The sequence below is a fragment of the Protopterus annectens genome, chromosome 4.part1 (assembly GCF_019279795.1).
Source record: "Protopterus annectens isolate FY-2018-M chromosome 4.part1, PAN1.0, whole genome shotgun sequence".
NCBI lineage: Eukaryota > Metazoa > Chordata > Ceratodontiformes > Protopteridae > Protopterus > Protopterus annectens.
In genome coordinates this window covers 168,215,866-168,238,365 of record NC_056734.1, presented here as the reverse complement: position 1 = coordinate 168,238,365, position 22,500 = coordinate 168,215,866, and the positions used below count along the sequence as shown (strand labels likewise).

The 22,500-nt window shown below is 40.9% G+C and overlaps 1 protein-coding gene across 2 annotated transcripts in view; it reads right to left on the bottom strand.

Annotated features, from left to right (window-relative positions):
* LOC122800798 (NAD kinase-like) overlaps positions 1-21,949 on the bottom strand; it is a 673,639-nt gene extending 651,690 nt beyond the window's left edge. The window contains exon 1 of one of the 2 annotated variants that reach the window (XM_044070075.1): positions 21,834-21,949. The gene's annotated coding sequence lies outside the window, so the exon portion shown is untranslated. Of the gene's footprint in view, positions 1-21,748 lie in introns of both variants that reach the window. The other variant, XM_044070074.1, reaches the window with a different exon arrangement.
* Between the last annotated feature and the right edge of the window lie 551 nt (positions 21,950-22,500).

Below are 22,500 nucleotides of genomic sequence, written 5' to 3'. Positions count from 1 at the left end.
GCTAAACCATATAAAATATGCTTACAATATGTATATTAATATATATCAGACAAATCCTTCTCCTCTCCCATATAAAAAATTCATGTTCATAAAATCAACATACATATATATTATATATGTACATAGGGTACTTATGTATACCTATAAATATGTATATGCATTAAAAGGTGAATGCAGAACCTAATAAACTCAACCTACAGACTTATTACCAAATTGACACTCAAGTCCCCCCAAGATAATTCAAGATCATAAACTATACAGTTGTTATACCTAAAACATATTACTGTTTATACATCCCCATATAATATCTATACATTCCTACTTATCCATACCCTTATACTTTCTCCGAAGACTCCTATTCTTCAAAATGGGCTTCAGAGAAACTCTATCATTGAGACCACTACACCTATCAGCCTGTAGCCGAATAATCAACCTCACTTCTGAGGTCTTGTTTTATTACTAATATATCCCCCTCTTTCATTCTCATTCACTATCTCTATAACCATAAACCATAAACTTGAATGTGTGAGTTTCTCCCTTTTCCAGTATATGTTTAGTTAGGGCATTGGTTTTATCTCTATTTCTTATACCTAAAAGGTACTCCCTTATTCTATACCTAAATTCCCTATTAGTTTTTCCTACATAATACCCTGAACACAAACCGCATACTGCTAGATATACAAAATTTTTACTGCAACAACTGGCTGTAACTCTAAACTTAGATTCCCTTCTTGTGTCTGGATGTTTGAACTTATTAGTCGTATCTATCCACCCACATTTATTACAATTTCTACATGATGTGATTCCCTGATGTTCCCCCATAATTTCATCCACTTTAGGCCCATAACAAAGTAACCTTTTTAAGGATTGCTTATTTTTAAAAAGGAAGCTGGGTTCATTTTCAACTATTTCCCTAATCTGGGGGTCATGTGTCAATAATGGCCAGTACTTCCTTACAACATCCTTCATCATATTCACGTTGCTAGCATAATTGGTAGATATTTTCATTTTATTCTGAAAAAAATTATTCAATCTTGGTTCTACCTCTTCTCTAACTGACAAATATGGTCTACCTGTTGTTGTTCTCAGTGTTCTCAACTCATCTACTGTACCCCTAACATCATTGTCCCTATAACCTCTATTTTTAAAACTTGTACAGAGTTCATTTACTTCTTCTTGAAACATGTCTTCCTCTGCTGTCACTTTGGACACCCTTAAGATCTGACGTTTCACTAAATTTCTAAATATGTGCTGAGGGTGCATGCTACTTCTATGCACAAACGTATTCCTTTGGCAACCCTTTCTATAAACCTTCATAAACCATTCCCCTTTTGAGTCTCTATATACCCTAACATCAAGGAAATCAATGATGTTATACGAGAATTTCAACTCAAACTTTAAAAATGAAGTGCTCCTATCCAACTCGTTACTAACATGTTATACATTTTATGTAATGTCTTTAAGTTTTATGTAATGTCTTTCTGTTTGTACCTTGGAGCTTTTCACCCTGGGCCTCTGCTGAAAATGGACATGTATCCAGTCTGACTATCCCAGTCAACAAATGTAAAATAAAATAAATAAATAAAATAAAACTCATCATGAAAGACCAGTAAATCCTGCTGGGTCCTCCGCCAAAGCACGAAAAGGTCATCTACAAAACGTTTATAGAAGACTACTTGTCGCCATCTACCCTCTGTCACATTCTTCTGCTCCCAATTGGTCATTATTATATTGGCATAACTGTTTGCACTAGATGTACCCATGGCCACCCCCTTATTTTGACAATAGATAACATGGTCAAATATCATCACATTATTTGTTAGAATTTGTTCCATGAGTAGGCATATCAACTCTGTACATCTCCCAGTGTATGCTCCATCTTTTGTTAAATATTCCCTCAACAACTGCAATCCCACAGGATTGGGTATAGCTGTAAATAGGGAATTCACATCCATAGTGACCATTAAGACAGAACCCTCATTGTAACTATTCTTCTGTAAATGCTCAAACAAGTCTACCAGAAATTGTTTAGTATCACTTTGAGTTACATTATTTTTATTAACTAAAGGTCTCAATAATGTCTCAATGTATACAGATATAGGTTCAGTTAACCAACCTCTCCCTGAGACAACTGGTCTGAGGGGTGGTTTGGTTGAATCCTTATGGATTTTTGGAAGCCCCTGAATCAAGGGTATTATCGGATGGGGTACCAAAAAATAATTATACTATTCAACTGTTATCCATTCATCCATCAAACAGTCATGAAGTCATTTATTCAACTTCTCTTTCATGTTATTAACAATGATACTATCTATAACCCTATACACATTCCTATTCATGAACGGTGTTTTCATTTGATTGTCATAGAACATTTTGTCCATTGCAACTATAGGGCCACCTTTATTAGCACCTTTAATTACTATAGATCAATATCTTTGTAGGGCTTGTAGAGGGTTGTATTTCTCTGTGCAGAGATTATTCCATCTAAATTTCTCTTTATTATATAATCTATCATGTAGCTCTTTCGCACACTCAGTTCACTTTTAATAAGGTTATAACCATTACCAAAAAACAATTTAAGTTGCACATTTCTAGAAAACATTTTAATATCAAGTATACTGTCTGTTACCTCAAATATCATCACATTATTTGTCAGAATTTGGTGCATGAGTAGGCATATCAACTGTGTACGGCTCCCAGTGTATGCTCCATCTTTTGTTAAATATTCCCTCAACATCTCCAACCCCACTGCATTGGGTATAGATGAAAATAGGGAATTCTGCTATAAATGCAGCTAGATTGTTTGTTTCTTTAAGAATGTAAGTTGGTGTGACCGTGATTTAATTAGCATTAATTATGTACTTCTTTATATATTATATATAGATTGGTAATGAAGTGCATTTTATTGAATGGTCTGAAGAAGTGGGAGTCATTCCCATGAAAGCGCTTACCGAACAAAGATTTCTGTTTTTGTAAACTGATTTAACTGCTCTGCTGCATTGTTTATGATCTTTGAAGTTCTGTGTGCTGCTGTTTGCTGTTATTTTCTCTGGGATCATTTTACTCTAGCAACATTCTTGATTTTTGTGTGTGGAATATACGCTGATAGGGTACCGTAAACTGGAGGAGCATGCAATGTCAGACAGAACAGGACCAAGAACAATGACATCTACCACAGTCTGTACACAGGCCAAGTAACACAGAGTGTGTATTGTGAATATGTTACTATACACACTCTCTGTCAACAATCATCATAAATACACATACCTCACTACTGAACAGACTACAATAGAATGTCCGGGTTTTGTCCTCATATATAAGGCCTATTATACATAGCATGTCTAGCAGTCTGATATCTCACTGGCTTATCAGGTATGATGTCAGTAAATAATGATATACTGTACATATGCACTTCTTACTGCATGACATATGGACAAAGGGTGACAGACGTGGGGGACAGAGGCACAAACACAATGCCAATATTGACATATTGCTGTGATAAACTGAGAAAATTCCTGGTGCAACAGGGTTTGTTATGATATATCTCTTCTGAGGGATATGAAGTCAGTAACTCACATGGATGTCACCATGTACTGACTGCAATCATCAGAGTATGCTACTGCATTTCTAAAGATAGGAAATGTGTGAGTAACACAGCACATGTAAGACTCCAAACTCTGGCCAGTCTGCAGATAGCCCTACAGGTGAGAGTTTCCTCAACCACATAACACTGTTTAAATCAAGGAGAACAGCCATATCCACACAAACCCTGTTAAACCAACATTACTTCAAATGTAGAACAGCAATACTTACATTCTGTCCCCATGTCTGGAACATCCCCCTGCTGTTTGTTGGCCTGTCTCCACAGTGTATGTTGTAAAAGGTATTTCCAACTACCTTCTGTGATGCTGTTTGTCAGACACTCACATGAAGTCCTGCTCACAGTGAAGAAAAAGGTCCAACACCCACATGAAGTGCTTAGTTACAGGAGTGTGTTTCCATGCAATTGGCTATAGGAATGATACCACAGCTGTTCCACATGCAATTAGCAAGTTGGGGACTGCAATTTGTGCATAGGCCATCAGCTGATCATGAGCATTACTTACAAAACTCAAGCTGCTGCCTATGCAAAACAGATGTACTTTTCCACATCCACCAGAGAGAGAGGGAGAGAGAAAGAGAGAGAGACAAAGTAAGAAAGGGAGGGAGTAAGAGAGTAAAAGCCAAGTGTGTTTGTGTATGATCCGTGGGTGGACAGTGGTATCTGGGTATTATAATGGTCGTCTATATTGTTTACTAGTCCATACTGTCGCACAGTAATTGCACATGGCTGTGGACATTTATGGTTGAGGATCGTCTACAACAACCTCTACGGTGTTTGAAAACTGTTGGCCTTGTAATGTGGACATTGGGACATACAGGTCCTCAATATAATGATGTAGCAAAACCCACACTGCAATGGATCCTGTCATTACACAATCACTCACACAGGATACTGACGACACAAACACACACATACCAGTACTGAGTTTCAAACCCCTATCTGACTATGTAATGCTATTACAGTGTTACACAGTTGCTGCATGTTCCACGGAGCTTACATGTTGGAGAGCTGTCCAAAGGTATACTTGAAGTTGGGTAACATCAGCAACAGTGCTAAAGGAGGGGTAAGGGAAGTGTAGTAATTGTGAATGTCCACAAAATCAGGTGTCAACGAAGACATATACACAGTATCTCAGGAAACACACACATCACAGGTGGCAGGAGCAGGATTAGAACTCCTACCTAACTAGTTTGCTATACTACAGTATCACGCAGTTAACGCAAGCGTCACAGAGCTTATATGGCTGAAACATGGCCAAAGGGTTATTTCAAGATGAATGACATCAACAGTCTTGCTAAAGTAGGGCAATGGGAGGTGTAATGAGTGTGAATGGCTTCAAAATCATTAATCTCCACAAACACACACACACACACACACACACTTGCCAGTACTGAGATGCAAGGATTCACTGCTTTACAGGCATGTAGTAGATGAATGAGCCTGAAGGCTGTACAAGGCTAGGCAAAGGGAAAACCTTGGCATCAGGCCACATGACAATAGTCTCCAGTGTGGCTCAGGGGTGTAGTCCCTGGAGTGGTCCAAAGGGGTGAGTACTGTATTCACCATCCACTCATCTGGGTTACTATTGTGGGTGGTGAGTGATGTGCACTGCTTCCCATGTATGTCGGCTATATTCCATAACATGGACAGTGTCTGGGTTGTGCACATGTCCCACAAGCATGTTCTCTGACCTGTGGAAGTGTACTTGAGGTCTCTGGGGCATGTTGTGTGGACAGATTGTTATCTTCTGATGTAGCATTCCTGACCTCATTTGGTGAGACCTGGCTATGGAACTGAGGTCGTCCTTGCACCTACACTGACAGCGTGATACAGGTATTCAGTGGAGTTAGTGGCATCTGTCCATAAAGGGCATGTGTATAAGGCATGGTATTCCCTTTTTGGGTTACAGCTGCAGACTCTACAGTTGTTGCATGCGTCCAGTGGGGAACATAGCAAACGGTCCACTGTAAGCATTTATTTGCTTACTGCGGGGATGGAACAGGGTGCCATATCCTTTTACTTGCTGGATAACACACACACACACAGTCAGGAGATGTAACACATCACAGTACTTTCTGATGTCAGTGGCACTGTTGTGGTAAACAGGCATGTAGTCCACTGCAATCACACCGTGGTTACTATCTGTGAGGCAATATGCAGGGAACTACCAATATAGTGGTTGTTGCCTAGCCAAGTGTGTTTGTGTATGAGACATGGATGGAGAATGCTCTCTGAGTAATAGAAAGGTTGCCTATATTGTTCACCAATCCAAAATGTCACATATAGGGCTATGGATAGTCTACATCAGCCTCTCTGGTGTTTGACATCTGTTGTCCTTGTAAGGTAGACATTGTAACATATACTAGGTCCTCAACATAATAATTTAGCAAAACCCGCCCCACAATGGATCCTGTTATTACACGATCACAGCAACCTCCACACAGGATACTAATGACAACACACACGCACACACACACACACACACACACACACACACACACTTGCCAGTACCGAGATTCAAACATCTACCTAGCTATGTATTGCTACTACAGTGTACCACATTTATCGCACATGCCACAAAGTTTATAGGATGGATGTTGTCCCAAGCACTTCTAAGGTGAGGAACATCACCAGCCCTTGTAAATACTGGCATTGGATGATGTAGTGGGTGAGAGATCCCAACAATAATTTTACCCTAAACACACATTTACATTTGCCAGGGGTGAGGTTCAAACCTCTATCTAACAATCGTTAAGGACCATTATGTTACGCATTTACCACATGCACCACTGACCTGACAAGGTTTAGGGTTGGCAACAGGTACTTCTATGGTGGATGATATCTGCAGGACTGCTAAAGTCAGGCTCCAAGATGTGTACTGGGTATAAATGGGGCCAAAATCTTTGAGGTACACAAATACATATGTACACACACAAACACTTGCCACAGATATGATTCAAACCCACGCCTGTGTAGTTACTTCTACGACATTGTTCTGCATTTAAGGCACACGCCACAGAGCTTACATGTTGGAGAGCTCTTCACAGGTATCTTTGAAGGTGACTAACATCAGCAGCAGTGCTAAAGGAGGTGTAAGTGGAGAGTAGTAAGTGTGAATGTCCATAACATCATGTATTATCAAAGACACACACACACTCTTTCAGACAAACACACACAGTTTCACAGTTGCTGTGTCTGGGATTAGAACTCCAAACTAACTAGTATGTTAGACTATAGCATTATGCAGTTATCACAAGTGCCACAGAGCTTATGGGACTGGCCCTTGTCCAAAGGATTATTTCAAGGCGACTGACATTAGCAGGCTTGCTAAAGTAGGGCAATGGGAGGTGTAGTGACTGTGAATGGCCTCAAAGTCATTCATCTACACACACACAAACACACACACACACACACACACACACACACACACACACATAGAGAGTTTCATCACAGTTGCTATGTCTGGGATTAGAACTCCTACCTAACTAGTATGTTACACTATAGCATTATGCAGTTATCACAAGCGCCATGGAGCTTATGGGACTGAGACTTGGCCAGAGGGTTATTTCAAGTTGACCAACATCAGCATGAATGCTAACATGGGCAATGGAAGTGCATTGTGTTTGAATGGGTTATAAACCATTCCTCTGGAAACACACACAACACTCAGTCACACACAACTTTACATTTGACAGGACTGGGAATACAAATGCTAGATGAATACCGATTTGTACTATCATGTTACACAGTTATCATCACAAGCACCACAGACACTATAGGGCTGAGGGCTACCAAAAGCAATGTCTACAGTGATTGACATCGGCACATAATGTGAGATTGGCCAATTGGATGTGTGGTGGGTGGAACAGGCCTCATGACAGAAACCTCAATGCCAATGTCTGTCTCTCTTTCCCACATCTGTGTGTGTATATATTTGACATATTATAGTGTGCTGGCCTTGGATATGTGTAAGTATTCCTATCCAATGTGTGTGCAAAGCATGAATGGTGTGCAATGTGGTGTGTGTGCACATACATCTGCGACTGACAAATATGTATAGTCCACTGTTGTTGTCAGACATGGGCTTCATTTCTCTAAGTGCAGGAGCATGCCCAGTATGATCTTCTGTATTGAGTGTGTGTATCCATTCCAGGTAGGTTTCACTCCAGTCCAGGATTTGGTGTTCTACACCTACAGCTAGCAACCTGTTTCTTCAAGATATCTGCAGATAGGTTGACAATCTAAAGTCACAATGGTCAAAAGATAGTGGGATACTGTAACTATTGTGTCTGTGCTGTTTGTGTTGCATAGTTGGTGTTAGCAGAGATATTCAGACATATGTACTGTTTTACACTGTGTTGTATTATGTCATCAACTACCGACAGATATGGTTATTTGCTCACAGTTATTTCCTGGAAAATACAAGATGAATGAAGCTGTGTCCAGTATTGTGGTCTGCAGCCTACATATTCTTGCACACTCATGCCATTCTGGAGGGGTCGCTGCAGACACTTGCTGATGGGTCTGTGTAAATGGTCCAGCACCTTGGTACTGATTGTGGCTGAGGATCCCCCTGCTTGTACACATATCGACATAACAGAAAGGCCATATCCTGCTGTGACCATACCTTTCAGCTGTACAGATTTACCCAGAGGCAGGAGTCATATCTGGTCAGTTCCCCTTCACATTGTGGTTTATGAGCAGGTTTGTAGCCACCCACTACTGGGTTTGCAGTCACGGGTAGTACGGGCACACATCAGCATTTCAGACTTCACACACTCCATGACGTCCATGCTTCTACACCCTCTACACTGTTATTCTATCCTCTTCCTAACATTATGCAAGCGATATCTGAGAAGTATCCCTATAGTTGTCCCTTCATCCGAGCAGTATTTAGGGGTTGGTCCACAAATCATGCAATAGGACATGGTGGGCATGCTACTGGGATTTGTCAACATGGTCTTGCATTTGTGTTCTGTGGACTGTGTTATGTTGTTAGTTGGGACCCCATGAGATAACATACACTGGCAGTACGGGTGAGGCACAGGCCTTTGATAGAGGACTGTAGGGCATTTGGTAGTGATGTAGGCCATGCATTCTGTCACTCTTACATTCCCAGGATGCGAGTCACTGGATTCCCCTTGGGTGACAGGTTAAGTGCGCAAGGTGTTTATGGCAATAGTTCCTGTCCATATTAATCCATTGGTCTGGATGCTGGCAGGGTGCTGCTTATAGCTAGGGATACACCTGCATGGGACACCTCTTCAGCATGTTGCATTCTGTGGGTATTCCCATACAGAAGTGGGGGTCATACTGTACTCATTCCCAACAGCAGGGATATGATCTTGAGCTGAGTGCATGTGCGATATGGAAGCTTCTTGCAGCTGACTCACAGCTATACCTGGGACATTCCCCTTAAGCTGCCTTGTGCGGGGACATAGGCAGCCTCTCATTACTTCATAATGGTGAGCCTTTTGTGGTCTGCCAGTGATTGGCCAGACTACATCAGTATTCCATATACACAGACAATTAATGTGCTGCTAACCTGTACGTACAATTCCAAAGGTGTGTGCAGTTGACAGTTATATTTTATGTACTCTGTCTAGGGTACTTCCACCTGTGTACTGTGTGTATGACTGGTATTTCAGGTACTCTGTTGGCTTTCATTTCGTTTTGTATTCTGACCTGCACACTAGAGGGAAATCAGTAGAGTACAGATGTTAGGTTTTATTGACCTACATTTAAGTTTCAGACTTCTTACCCTTCAAAACTAACATACAACTGCCAGACCTGTTGTAGTCTGTCTGAGTAGGTCTGGAGGGGAACTGTTCACTATTGCCATCAATTGGAGGCCTTAGCACAGCCTTTCTTTATGGTCATCTACACCTGTCCTACTGGTTGAGGCTGGTGTTAGATATGTGAGCCTCACTGACATGCATGTGTATGTCCTATGGACACACATTTGAGCTATCACATATACTGCAGTCAGATTTGTCACCTTGTCTAGTAGTGCCTACTGTGTTGACACCAGTATTTGTTATGGATTTCATGCTGCCCATATAGGTGTCCACTATCTGCTGCCATCCCATTCAGCCACCCGATTCCCTTGCATGCTCACATCCATACCATAGATACAACTAGCAGAACATACTACTCCATTCAGCAATTGATAGGAAGACTGACCTTGTGGCTGTGCCAGTATTGAGGATGGTGCTGCAGGGCTACACTCCCTATACATGGTAAAGCACAGGTAGTGTCATGTTTGCCATCCATTTTACTGTATGTGCGAGTCAGAGAGAGGTGTCATTCCCTGCGTCCCTACCGTATCAGTGTATGTGCTATGTGTTGCCTCTTTGCCAAAGCTTGGGCATACTGGGCATGCCTCCTTCTGCCTACATGAACAGGCTCAGGTTGTTTCTCCTCTGAGTCCTTCTGCGCCTGTGATGGCCTTGGCAATGATGGGGGGCTGTGTGGCCCTGCCCCATGCTGTTCTTGCTGCAGCTGTTGCTGCAGGATCATATTGTGTAGCATGGCACATACAATGAAAATTTATGTACATGTAGCTGGAGAGTACTGCAAGGCTCCACTGGATATGTCCAGGCACCAGAACCATGACCTGAGCATCCCAAGCACACACTCTATTATGATTCTGGTTTGTGCGTGTGCCTCATTATGGAGTTCTTGTTTGGGTGTGTGTGCATTTCTGATGGGTGTCATCAGTCACGGCTCCAGTGCGTAACCAGCATCCCCCACTAGGTGGCCATATGGGATGTCCCCACTGGCAAATTTCTGGTACAGCTGTGTCATATGCCAGATGTGAGAGTCGTGATACCTTCCAGGGCTGCCAGCACACACATTCAAGATAATGCGATGGGCATCGCACATGACCTGGCAGTTGATGGAGGGAAAGCCCTTGTGGTTTATGTAGCCCCTACCCTGCTCATCGGGTGGTGCTTTATGTGTATGTGTGTGCTGTCTATAGCACCCACTACCTCAGGGTATTCTGCTATTTGGTGGAAGAGACGCATATTGCTGGTCAATGTCTTATGGGTGTTGAGGAAATATATGTACTCACCGGCATGTGCTGACATGGCATGCAGGAACTGGTGGAGTACCCTGGATGCTGATGCCTGTGAGATACCCATGATATCCCCAGTTGGCCTTTGGAAGGTACCTGTGGCTAGTATTATTAACCCTACACATACTTTGGTATCCACTGGGATGGGTTTCCCTCTGTTGGTTCTGTGTGTGAGGCGTGGCTGGCACAGCTCAACAATTTGCTGTAAAATGTCCCTGTCCACCCTATAGTGCTCCACTATCTCCAGCTCATGTAGGCCCTGGTAGGTAACCCTGGGTCTGTACACTCTTCTCCTCCTCACTGTGGGTTGGTTGTCAGCATTCACATCCTCACCTCCCTCAGTCTCTTCCATATATTGATGTATGAGAGCAACAGCAGCCCCTACCATTTTGTTAGTTTTGTCAGGTAAAATATCCCCATCTGTGTACACCGGTGGTGTACAGTTTGTGGGAAAAACCAGAGTGAAAGGTGTTTGCGTTGTTTATAGTAGTGTACTGGGCTGCTGCCTGTGTAATTGGCTGATTCTGATACATTTCACCTGCCAGCTATGCTAGTTCTCGATTGCCTTCTTACTGTTGTTTTCCCTTCCCATTGCCTTCCCATTTAAGCCCCGAGGCGCACCGCACATATCCAGTGCTCAGATGTGAACAGAGCTGCCATTTCCTGCTTTTTTTTGTTTTTGTTTAAAACCCAGTGCGCAGCACAAACACCGGTTTAGGCAATGCAAACACTGCTAGGCAGCCTAAGACACAGCCCCCTTCCTTAGCTGTGCTTAGCTAAGGGCAAACACTGGCCACAGAGCTCAAATAAGCTTACAGCATGCATGACACTCCCCCTTATGAGGTCATCTACCTCTTAGGTGTTGCTGCACCTACATGGTTGGGTGCAAGCTAACACTGAGAGGAAATCTGTGATTCAGTATCAGTCCCCTCATTTGCATAAAACAGAATGCTAATTCATAGTTACCACACTCACACTGAGCCTTCCCCCTTAGCAACCACTATTCCCTGGTATTGTTGTCTTATGCATGCCATTGACTACCATGGCAAAATGCTGATTTGGGTTTAAAAGCTTATTTCCAACTTTTTTCCCTTATTTTTGGCCCGATCCCATTTGTGTACCGCTGCCCTATTCTTAAAGAGCCGAAATCAGCCAAACAAAAATAAGTTATTTTTTATAATTTTTCAACTATTTCCCATGACAATACTCAACATATATGGCCATTGGCATGCCTACTACATTGAATACATGCTTTCTTTGGAGCTGTCATGCCTCTGTTTTATAATTTGCAGAATGTATTCGGTTAGTAACCGAATACATTTTTGCAGGTTACACTATTCCTGCACAGATGCCTGCCTGCTTCCCGGATTGCTAATTCACCTCATTTGCACAGTTTTCACCAGCAAATGGGGTAATTAGCACAGAGCAGTGGTGTCTGTGCAGGAAAAGTGTAGGAGCGCTTGTGCACGTCCCGGGAGCTTGTTCCTGGTTTACTCGTCACCCATATTGTGTGCAGCAGCTCTTGCACTATTCTTGCACACCGTGCAGAGCTTGCTGAATCCTGGGTTAAGTGTGTGTGTGTGTGTGTGTGTGTGTGTGTGTGTGTGTGTGTGTGTGTGTGTGTGTGTCCTGTGACATACTGGCCTCCTGTCCACGATAAGTATACTGATGTCCACTGAATGTTGGGATAGGCTCCAGCTCTTCTACATCTCTGAAATAAACTGGCCATCTGAGAAGGAATGAACGATGTGCAAGGTAACACATTCATGTCCCATAAAGTAATCTGACACAGAAATATTACTAAAATCCTATATGTAGTAAATGGAAAACCACTATCCCTTCTTGTCTCTAAAAAGAAGACTTGGAGAAGGCCCTGATGAGAAGATTTATGTGGTGTTCTTTCATCAGTTTAGCACAGCTAATTAGGGCAATGAACTGCTAATCAGTTGCACCCTGTATTCCTAAGCTTGATTTCTTTAGCCCCTATTTGCCTACTTAAAGTGTGACTCTAAGCTAGTCACTGTTCTCAACCCGTCCAAAAAAAGGAGGCCTTGAAAAGGCAAAATACTTAACCACTTTAGAGGACAATGGTGCAATGTGACTAAAGACCATGGAACCACAATACAAAAATAAAACAAAGTGCACAACAGCGTTCACTCACAGTCTGTACATCAGTAATGAGGGAACAACAGAAGAATACTTATGCTGGGCTTTCACTGCCACTTTCAGCATAAACTACAGCACAAAAGTAGCCTTTTTTTTGGGGGGGGGGGCTGGGACCAGACAGGTTATTTAACTTTTACTTTACCATCTATCCTAAGCCTGGGATACCTACCCTAGAAAGAAAGTTCCATCTGCAAATAAGAAGCAATATTCTCTGTACTTAAATTCTTACTCAGAACAGCAAGTTGTCACCCTTTGCTCCTCATTACACAGAATGGCCTATACATCTATCTCTGCACTTCTCTACTCTGATTTCTATCAGCTCTCTTTATAACTATACTGTATATGTCTACTCGCCCCTACTGTCACCCAGCTTATCTTGCCTAATTTTCTGATGACTACATTGTCACCAACCAATATACCTCCCTAGCACATATAACAATAAGTCATACTTCATAACTTGCTTTTTTTTTCTGCTGTATCTCTGGTTCTGTAAATATACTACTACCGAAGCTGAGCTGTACGAAATGAAATAATTCTGTCCGGCTTTTTTCCAAGCAGATACAACCTAGGAAGTAGTTTATGTAGCGGCTGGTCATTGCTGAGGCTCACCCCCCCCCCAACATCCTTAAACATGACAAATCAGTTATTTCTATGCTCTTGTGAGGCGACAGAACAGTGAGGCTAATTTTGGTGGTAATAAGACCACCTGTAGGTATTCAAAGCAGACCCTATTTACAGTTATACCTCTCTTCCTATCCTCCTCCTTCTGGCACTGGAGTACAGACTCAGTTAACATTCCCACGACCCTAACTTCTCTCCACCCCTATTCTTTTGAACCTTTCTAGTTACATACCAACTTCCAGCCCCCTTTTCCAGCTCCTGCTATCTTGCCCCACAGTTGTGACTCTGGACAATAACCAATATTTTAAGCCCTCTATTCTAATATCCTCTTACTCTCTGCTACACCAAATAAGGGGCATGGCTGAATTACAAAAGATGGCTCCAGAACTGGTTCTGGTACTGGCTGTCAGTCTTTATCCTTCACTGTGGAGAGACGCAGTATAATTTTGGTCCTACACCTACATTCCTAATACCTAGCCTCCACTTACCATTCCTAACAGACCATTACTGTAGTGAGCCTCAATACTGGTTCTATCAATGTTAAACAGAAGGCCTCATCTATGGGCACAAACTACATGCTCGGAGAATCTCTGACACATAGCTCTATCTACAGTCTCTGGCTACCGACGTCTGCTCCACCAACTCATGGATCTGCCACATAAGCATCACCTAAGTTATGGGGTACAGAAATTGTAAAAAGATAAGACTTTGCCCAGCAGAAAGGCACCAAATGCACTAGTCTCAAACACATAGATGATGTTAAAAGGGCATAAGTGAACCAGCAAAAAATAGCCATGCCCATCACTACATATCAAATTAAAGGACTTTCCTTTAATAGTTTTAGAATATATGCTGCAGTAACACAGCAGAAAAGGCAGTTTTGCTGCCTTATGAAAAGAGGGAGCAAAACTGTGTAAGCTGTACAATTCCAGAAATCTTACCACAACTTTGCTGCAAGCCCTGCACCTTCAAACATGACAGAGTGGGAAAGCACACCGAGACAGTGTCAAGCTTATAATTAAAAGCCATACCCTTCATTAGTGCTATGAATTTGTTAGGTGACTCTTGCAATACAGATTGGGTTGTACCAGAATTTGTCCACTTTAGTGGACATTTAAAAAACATGTCATCCTTATTTAACTTCCTACCTGGGATTTCTTACTGAAATTTAAAACCTGTTCTTAACATTGCAGCCCTTGTGTTATAGCAGCACTATTTCACACAGTGATTTTAGTGTCAACTTCTTGGGACCATTAAGCAACATTTTAATTGAACTTACCTAGCTGTGCAAGGCAGTTAAAGACCCCATCACGGCAAATCTATATATGGAAAACATCGACCTTATCAAGCCCTGCCTCCTGTCTTCAGTTGTTATTTCCACATTATGCTCAGATGTACAGCCATGAGACTAAGAATCAGTTCCAATGTGGTTACTTTCAGAATGTTTTGTACATAAGGTCCAGGATAATCCAGTTAATACTTGTAAAAGTGTTTTCAACAGTGCAAGATTAAGTGTTACCCCAAACTTACAAAATGGTTTAAGGGGTGCTCAACATGCCAAATTAAGATGTCTCTTAAATCTGACAGACACTGCTTGGTCTCAGTGGAAAATGATGAATTCCAGCCAACAGTAATACACCTTTATCACACTAAGGAGTCTTACCAAAATAGTACACAAGAACAAGGTTCACTACCTCAGAATTAGTAAGTCTATATGTCTTTCCATTCTAGATCATTCTGGAGAGAAGTAAATAAGATCTCTGAATGAACCAAATATTCTAACGCTAACCTTAAGCACAAGCAATAGGACTCTTCTGTCATGCCTAAGTAGGAGAAAGACAAAGGTAGAACTGTCACGCCAGTCCACAAACAAAAGGCACTGGAACATTTAACTCCTGATGAAGGGCTATTGTTACCCAAAAAGGCTAACTGTAAATCCTGTGTTGATCAAGTAAAATGTGTCACATCAACAACTCTGTATTCCTGTGCTAGAATTAGCCTACTGTACCAAGTAATAAAAGACTGTCTTACTACTCGCATTCATTTGGTGACTTGTATTTGATTTTACTTTTGTCATCTTTCCTTTTGCACTTCCTTTTCACTTCATAAATGTAGAAACATTTTTAGTGGCAGTTTAACACAGAGGATTAAGGCAATGAGCTGACTTCACCCTGCCGCGCAGGGTTTGATTCTCTCAGTTTCAGTTTACATACTAAATGACTATGAACAAGGTAGTTAACCAGACAGTACTCCCGTGTAGCCCCTGTAAACAGGCTTGTGCTTAATGAGTTCGGACAGTCAGCAAATGAATAAAAACAACTCATTCTAAATAAACTGGGTTTTACTGATGCCCCAGTAATGACAAACTACCATATATTACTAAAGGTACCCTTTACAATGCTAATTCCCCAGCATACATCTTCAACAGTGCATTACTTATGTGTCTCTTATCTGGAAGAGTGCTGCTGGAATGTTTAACCATAAATCTGAAAGTCTCTCACTTGTGTTTATAACAGATTTCTCTCTTCTTCCCACCTCAACTAATGTTCTTGAAAAAGCTCCCTCTCATTACATCAGCTTTCTGAACTGAACTGGTATTCGAAATATACAAAAACACAGTTTCATTCTGGCCATAGAAAGAAGACTGGACTGCCTGCTAATTGATCATATTCTTTAAGGCACATGGGACCATTGCTTAAACAAAACCATCTTTATTAACAACCAAAGCCTTTAACATGATTTATTCACTTTATAACCAAAATATCAGTTTCAGAAAGGAGCAATGGACAGATATGTACAAAATGCCGAGCAAAGGTATTTGTACATCAAAAAAGAAAGGCTTGCAACTGTAACGGCATGTGGAAAGTTCTTCAGATACCAATTACAGACTGAGAAATTGCACCTCTAAGGTGACCATAAGCCACTACCATCATTAATCAGTTAGTATGATCTTGACAAATGGCCAGCTATGTGCCAATTACTGTTAATGATATTGAGAAAGTTCAATGTCAAAGTTATTTGCATTCCTGGTAAGCAGCTACTTGTTGCTAAAATGTTACCCAGAAATCCTGTATGTAGCCAACCATTGTCAGAAACTGAAATAATACAACAGCTTATTTGCAAAGCACCATGACAACAAGGCCTGTAATCACAGAGCAACTTAAAAACAAACAAACAAGCTACTCAGCAAGATCCTGAGCTGCCAGCTGTTGTCCAATGTGTGAGTGATAAATAACCAAACTTTTGGATTCAAACCAACCAGCTTGTGCATACGTATTTCATCAGTTATAGGACCACAGTGGTTTACTGTTATTATCAATATAGAATCACAGTAACCCTAAATCAACAAGCAGAAGTGCTATGTTAAATACATAAGGGTCATCAAATGCAAAAAACGGGCCAAAATGTCTGTGTGATGGCCAAGTACTAACCAAGACATTAATCCAGTGTCATTATAAACAATCCCACCGTTAACCACAATGTCCTTTGGTAAAGATAGCTGCTGACTTGTGTGAGTTCAAAGGTGAAAACTACTCTGCTGTCATTGGCTATTGTTCGCATGACAGTGAAGTAGTTTTTGTACCAGTTAAAACAGTCAACAAATAATAGCCAGATTCAAAACTATGTTCTCAAGGTATGGTATATCTGTAGAACTGGTTACAGATAATGCTACTCAGTTCATGTCCACTAAATTTCAAGAGTTTATAATTAAGTTCTGTTTCATTCATACTATGTCGAATCCATATCTGAAGAATATTAAATCAAACTAATCTTCATAAAGCTCTAATGGCATATTAATCTACTGTACACAGTTCTAGAGCAGTAGATCCTTCACAGCTTATGCTTAGAAAACAAACATAAACTGACATGCCAGAGTTAGTGTCAAAACTTAAATCACAGGTAATACTGTACCTTACAGTAAAAACAGTATTGACTAAAAGGCTAAAGCTTTATACAAAAAGTTTTATTAGCAATGTCAGTCTGCAAGATTATTACTTAACCTACAGCCTAGTCAAGCTGTTTGCCTAAAGGCAGAGGGGCAGCGGGGCACTACAGAGATAACAGTGCAAAAATCCCAAGAACCACATTACTACACAGTTCAAAGTACTGATGCTACTACATACAGTTGAACACAACAGACATCTGAGTAGTTCCTGTTGGCTGCCAACCTAAATGCAGTGTTCCAGATTACTAAACAAGTCAAACTTAGAGGAGTTATCAAATTGATGTCTGGCAAGGTGCAGGGTTTGATTCTCACATGGGGTACTTGGCTAGGCTTAAAATGGCCCACAAGAGCAAATAGCCTAGTAATAATCTATGAACCTATGAACCTATAAAAATCTCCCAGTACCAAATGATTACTATACCTCAACTGAGTATTCAAAATGAGGGTGAAAGTTTGTTTGATCATTTGTGATGACACAGTATTGTCCTGTCTTTGCAATAGAGTGTTTCTGATTCAGCAAATTCCATTTTGCCTAGTGACTGTAAAAGTTCTATTATACAACGAACCCCCATTAATATTCCAAAACATGCACAGTGATTGGTCAGCGTGCATGTTGTATATCAGACTTATACTAATGGAAAAAGGTCTGGTCACCCAGACTTTTTCCATTTGTATAAGTCTTTTTTTACAGCAACAGAGAACACAAGATCTCCGTTGCTGTTTAGACACTGTCTCGCTATGCTAAAGGAGTTTAACATAGCGAGACAGCTTTAAAAAGAAGCAACAGAGATTCTCCATTGCTTTTTTTAAAGCTGTCTCGCTATGTTAAATTCCTTTAACATAGCAAGACAGTTTGTAAAAAGCAACGGAGATCTTGCTTTCTCCGTTGCTTCCACCCACAGCTCTGATGTACTGCGTAAGCATACGCATGCGCGGTACATCATTACTGCCGCAGAATACTAGACAGCTGCGAAAGGGCAGCAAGGAGGCATTATACAATGCCATTACTTAAAAAAAGTAAGTATTTTTTTTCTTAAATAATGTTATTGTATAATAGCAAAAACCCACTTCTGGGTGTGGATAATGCTGGATTTACCCACGGTTGTCTTTGTTTGGCCATTCGGGCTTCGCCCTCGTGACCAAACTACACCAACCGTCAGTAAATCCAGCATTACCCACACCCAAACGTGGGTTATTGCTATAATGCAAGCTTTACTAACGTCTCAAAGTTTTCCTGCTGCAGGTTCTTTGAGTAGTTTGAATTGTTTACAAATTACTAAAAGTGTCGGACCCTCACGACTGCAGTCATTGGGACATTCAAGTACTGAAACTGTTTCATAAAGTTTCAAGTGTTGTTGCCTTGTTCATGCTTTTCCTCTTTCAATGATTGTCAAAAGTGTCAAATAATATATGGCTAAGCCTGTGTATCTCTAGTATAAAAGAAAATTTGATTTTTCTTTGCAAAAGGGGAAGATATCAAGAAAAGTAAATTAAAGCTGTTTTGAGTTCACATACATATAGGGTGTATGTACATAGTCGTGTTAACCTTTTAATACAAAGGCCTAGCATTTTCCTTTTAAGAATTATGTACCATAATACATTGCAAATGCTGAGCTGGAGAGGGCAGATGAGTGTGAGGTGCTAAAGTGAGAATGTTGTTTATTCTGAGCTGCCATTTATTTATTTATTTTTTATTTTATTTACATTTGTTAACCAGGTTAGTCTGGCTGAGCTTTTGGCTCAATTTCAGCAGCGACCCGGGGAGAAAAGCTCCTCTGGACTAGAAAACAATTTATTAAATTTTAGTAACATAGTAGTAACAATCAGCTATAGGATCTTACAAGCAGAGACCTGGAGAGAAAAAAAAGCTCCTCAGGCAATTCAATTATACAGAGTATTAACAATTGGCAGACGAGTATGTGAGTTGTTACAAACAAGGTTTTAAACAATTAGCAGAAGAAAATGTGACTAGTTACAATATTATTTTAGCTGCTTAGAGCAAAATGAGTTAATAGTTAAGCTGCTGTGGTGCAGCAGTAGCGTTGTTGCCTCACAGCAAGTTCTCCCGTTCGATTCTCGGCTGGAGCGCCTTGTGTGTGGAGTCTGCATGTCCTCCCCGCGGTCAAGTGGCATTCAAAATACATGCGTAGAATGGATGTGCCTTCGTTGAAGGTTGGGCGTCGAGCTGGCACCTCGGCACCGTAAAAATCTACTGCCAATCATTAGTGGACCGGAGTTCCACTGTAGCAACCCCTAACTGGGAAAAGCCAAAAGAAGAACAAGTTAGGCAGATGCTTATTTAAAGTGGGTAGGATCTAGCTGTATAGGAGTTTGGAAACAAAAAAGGAAAGTAGGAATGGCTAGTAGGAGATGTAGGGGAGTAGAGTATAGGAGACAGACTAGACAGGTAGGTTGTTTTGAGACTGTAAGAATTAAGAGTGGTTGGAAATAGAAGGGAAGAGGTAGAAGAGGCAGGGGAATAGTGTTAGAGATACATTAAGAGTGAAGTGGTGAAATAGGAGAAAGGATGGTGGTTTCAGGGTGGTTGGCTACAGTGGCAAGACCATTTTGTTTTTAGGTATTTCCTTGTGGCTAATTTGAAACTTTGTTGTAATTTGAAGCTTTGTTGGCAGGATTTTATTTCCAAGTGGAGTTGGTTCCAGGATATTGCTGGGTTATAGTTATAGAGAAGGCAGCCTATTTTGGTTTGGGGTTTGTAGATGTCTAATAATATTTGGATATGATAGTGGAGAGGCTGGGGCAGAAGGAGGGTAGATAGAGGATACAGTGGTTGATTTGTAGTTGGTATAGTTGGAGCAGCTGAGGGAATTCTAGCCAGTCTAGTTGCTGTATTGCTAAGCAGTGGTGTGACTTGTAGGTTTGGTTAGCTGCAAATCTGCTGATCTTATTATAGGTATTTTCAAGCTTGGAAATAAGTGTAGAATTTAGGTTTGTGAATATGTGGCAGCTGTACAGGAGTGTTAAGCCTGGGAGAGAGTTATTCGGGCAGTGTTATTTAAGTATTTCTTGCTACGGAAAAGGTGTCCAAGTTTCTGATGAGTTCTTTTTACTGAGTTAGTAATATGGAGATCAAACTTAAGCTGATCATCTATTGTAACACCTAGCAATTTAGTACTAGATTCAGCTGAGACGATAATGTTGTTGCAGGATAAGATGGTAAATGTACTTTTGAGTGTGGTGATGTTTTTAGGGAGGAAGAGTAGGAGCTTAGTTTTTTTTGGATTAAGTATTAGTTTGTTATCACTAAGCCAAGTCTCAATAGTGTGGAAGGATGCCTGCAAAGTTAAGTGGAGGTCATTTGGGTTGTCAGCAATGGTTATAACGGTTGAGTCATCAGCATATTGCACAAGAGATGACTGGGGACAAGAGGAGTAGAGCAAGTTGGTGAAAATATTAAAGAGTAGTGGTCCACGTATGGATCCTTGGGGGACTCCCATTTGTACAGTGAGAGGGGAGGATAGCCATGTTGTTTGTAATAAATGTACCTATTCATCAAAACCCATGTTGAATCCTGATTCATACTAAAACCAGTCTGTATTCTGTACCACACTAGGGCAGCCACATGTAAAAGTATAACTGATTGGTTCACTGATAGTAAATGCTTCACCTACTGTCAAGAGAAGGGGAGAAGAAGCCAGTGTCTCATTGACTCCTGCTGAAGAGGTCCATCATACAGCTGACAAAAGGAAACGACTCACCATAGCAGGGGAAGGGACAAGGGCGCTGATGAAAGCCATTTTTAACTTACTAAAGAGTGTTTACATTACACATACTTCAACTCCATAACGTTATGTGAATGGCCAGAGAATTACAGATCAAACAAAAGTTATAATGAAAAACAAAAACAATATTTGTTAAGATGCAGTTGTTGATGCACTTGTCTCAGAACTCAAGAAAATAAAATTAACTTAACCATGACAAACCACTAATCAGACACCGCCAAAAACTGCAATCGAAATTATACGCATGTACGGCAACATAAATACACACAATGCAAATAATAATACAATAAGAGTCAAGAATGGCAGCGCTATAACAGTTAAACTGCTGGCACTCCCAACTACAGCAATACAAGTAGGGCCTAACTGAGCTATCATGTTTTCATATTCACATTTAAGAAAGTAACAAAGTCGCACAGAAATAAGGGAGATCAACATCCACAAAAACAATCTTTCCGCAGGCACAACCAAACACTTTCAAACCTCTCCCAGCAACACGACTTTTAGGTCTGGCTGAGTCCATGGCTACGCAGAGAGGGGGTGTGTACAGTTCACTTCCATCGCACAGACAACTGGGGACTAGCATAACTCACCCGTTTTCCAGCTTAATTTAGTTTAACAAGTCTTAGGTACTACACGTTGTTGCGGATATATGCACTTATAAGCATATTCTCTTACTTATCCAATTGATATCCACTGACAGTAACCTCGGTGTAGGGTGGTACCATAAAGCAATACAAGAGGGGCAGTGACATAATTCTCTTACGTAGGCACTGGCAAATACTACGTACTGGTAATCGCACTCAACACGCATGTGCATACAACCTCTGACTGCGACAGAAAATATTTTGAAAAATAATTGTGTTTAGAGGGATGCCTGTTTAGTGCTTGCTGTACTGTACTGTCGACTTTTTTGCCTGTAGAATCAGGGACAAATCCAGAAATAATCTGGGACATTTTTTTAAATATTAGATGTATTAGTATGAGAAGTTGATGGAATACAGAAAACGTGATTTAGTGTACTTATTCTGAAGTATAAGAAGTCTGTGACTCGTAATTATTTGTAAAGTGTAATCTGCCAACTTTTTTCTCAGCCGCCAATTTTAGGATGGACAAAGCAAAACTTATGAGGCAAAAACAGGAACAGTTAAGTAGGGCTTTACTGTTGTCCAAGACAGAGTGATTAATTCTGATCATGAACCGCGTTAGCTTTCAGATGCACCTTATTAAGAGGAACGTTACTACACACTTTGAATCTTAAAATTGTATAGTCCACGCTCCTCCACATTGAAAAGTTCTGCCACACAATCTGTAAGACTTTTTTTAAATCATGCAAAATGTTCAG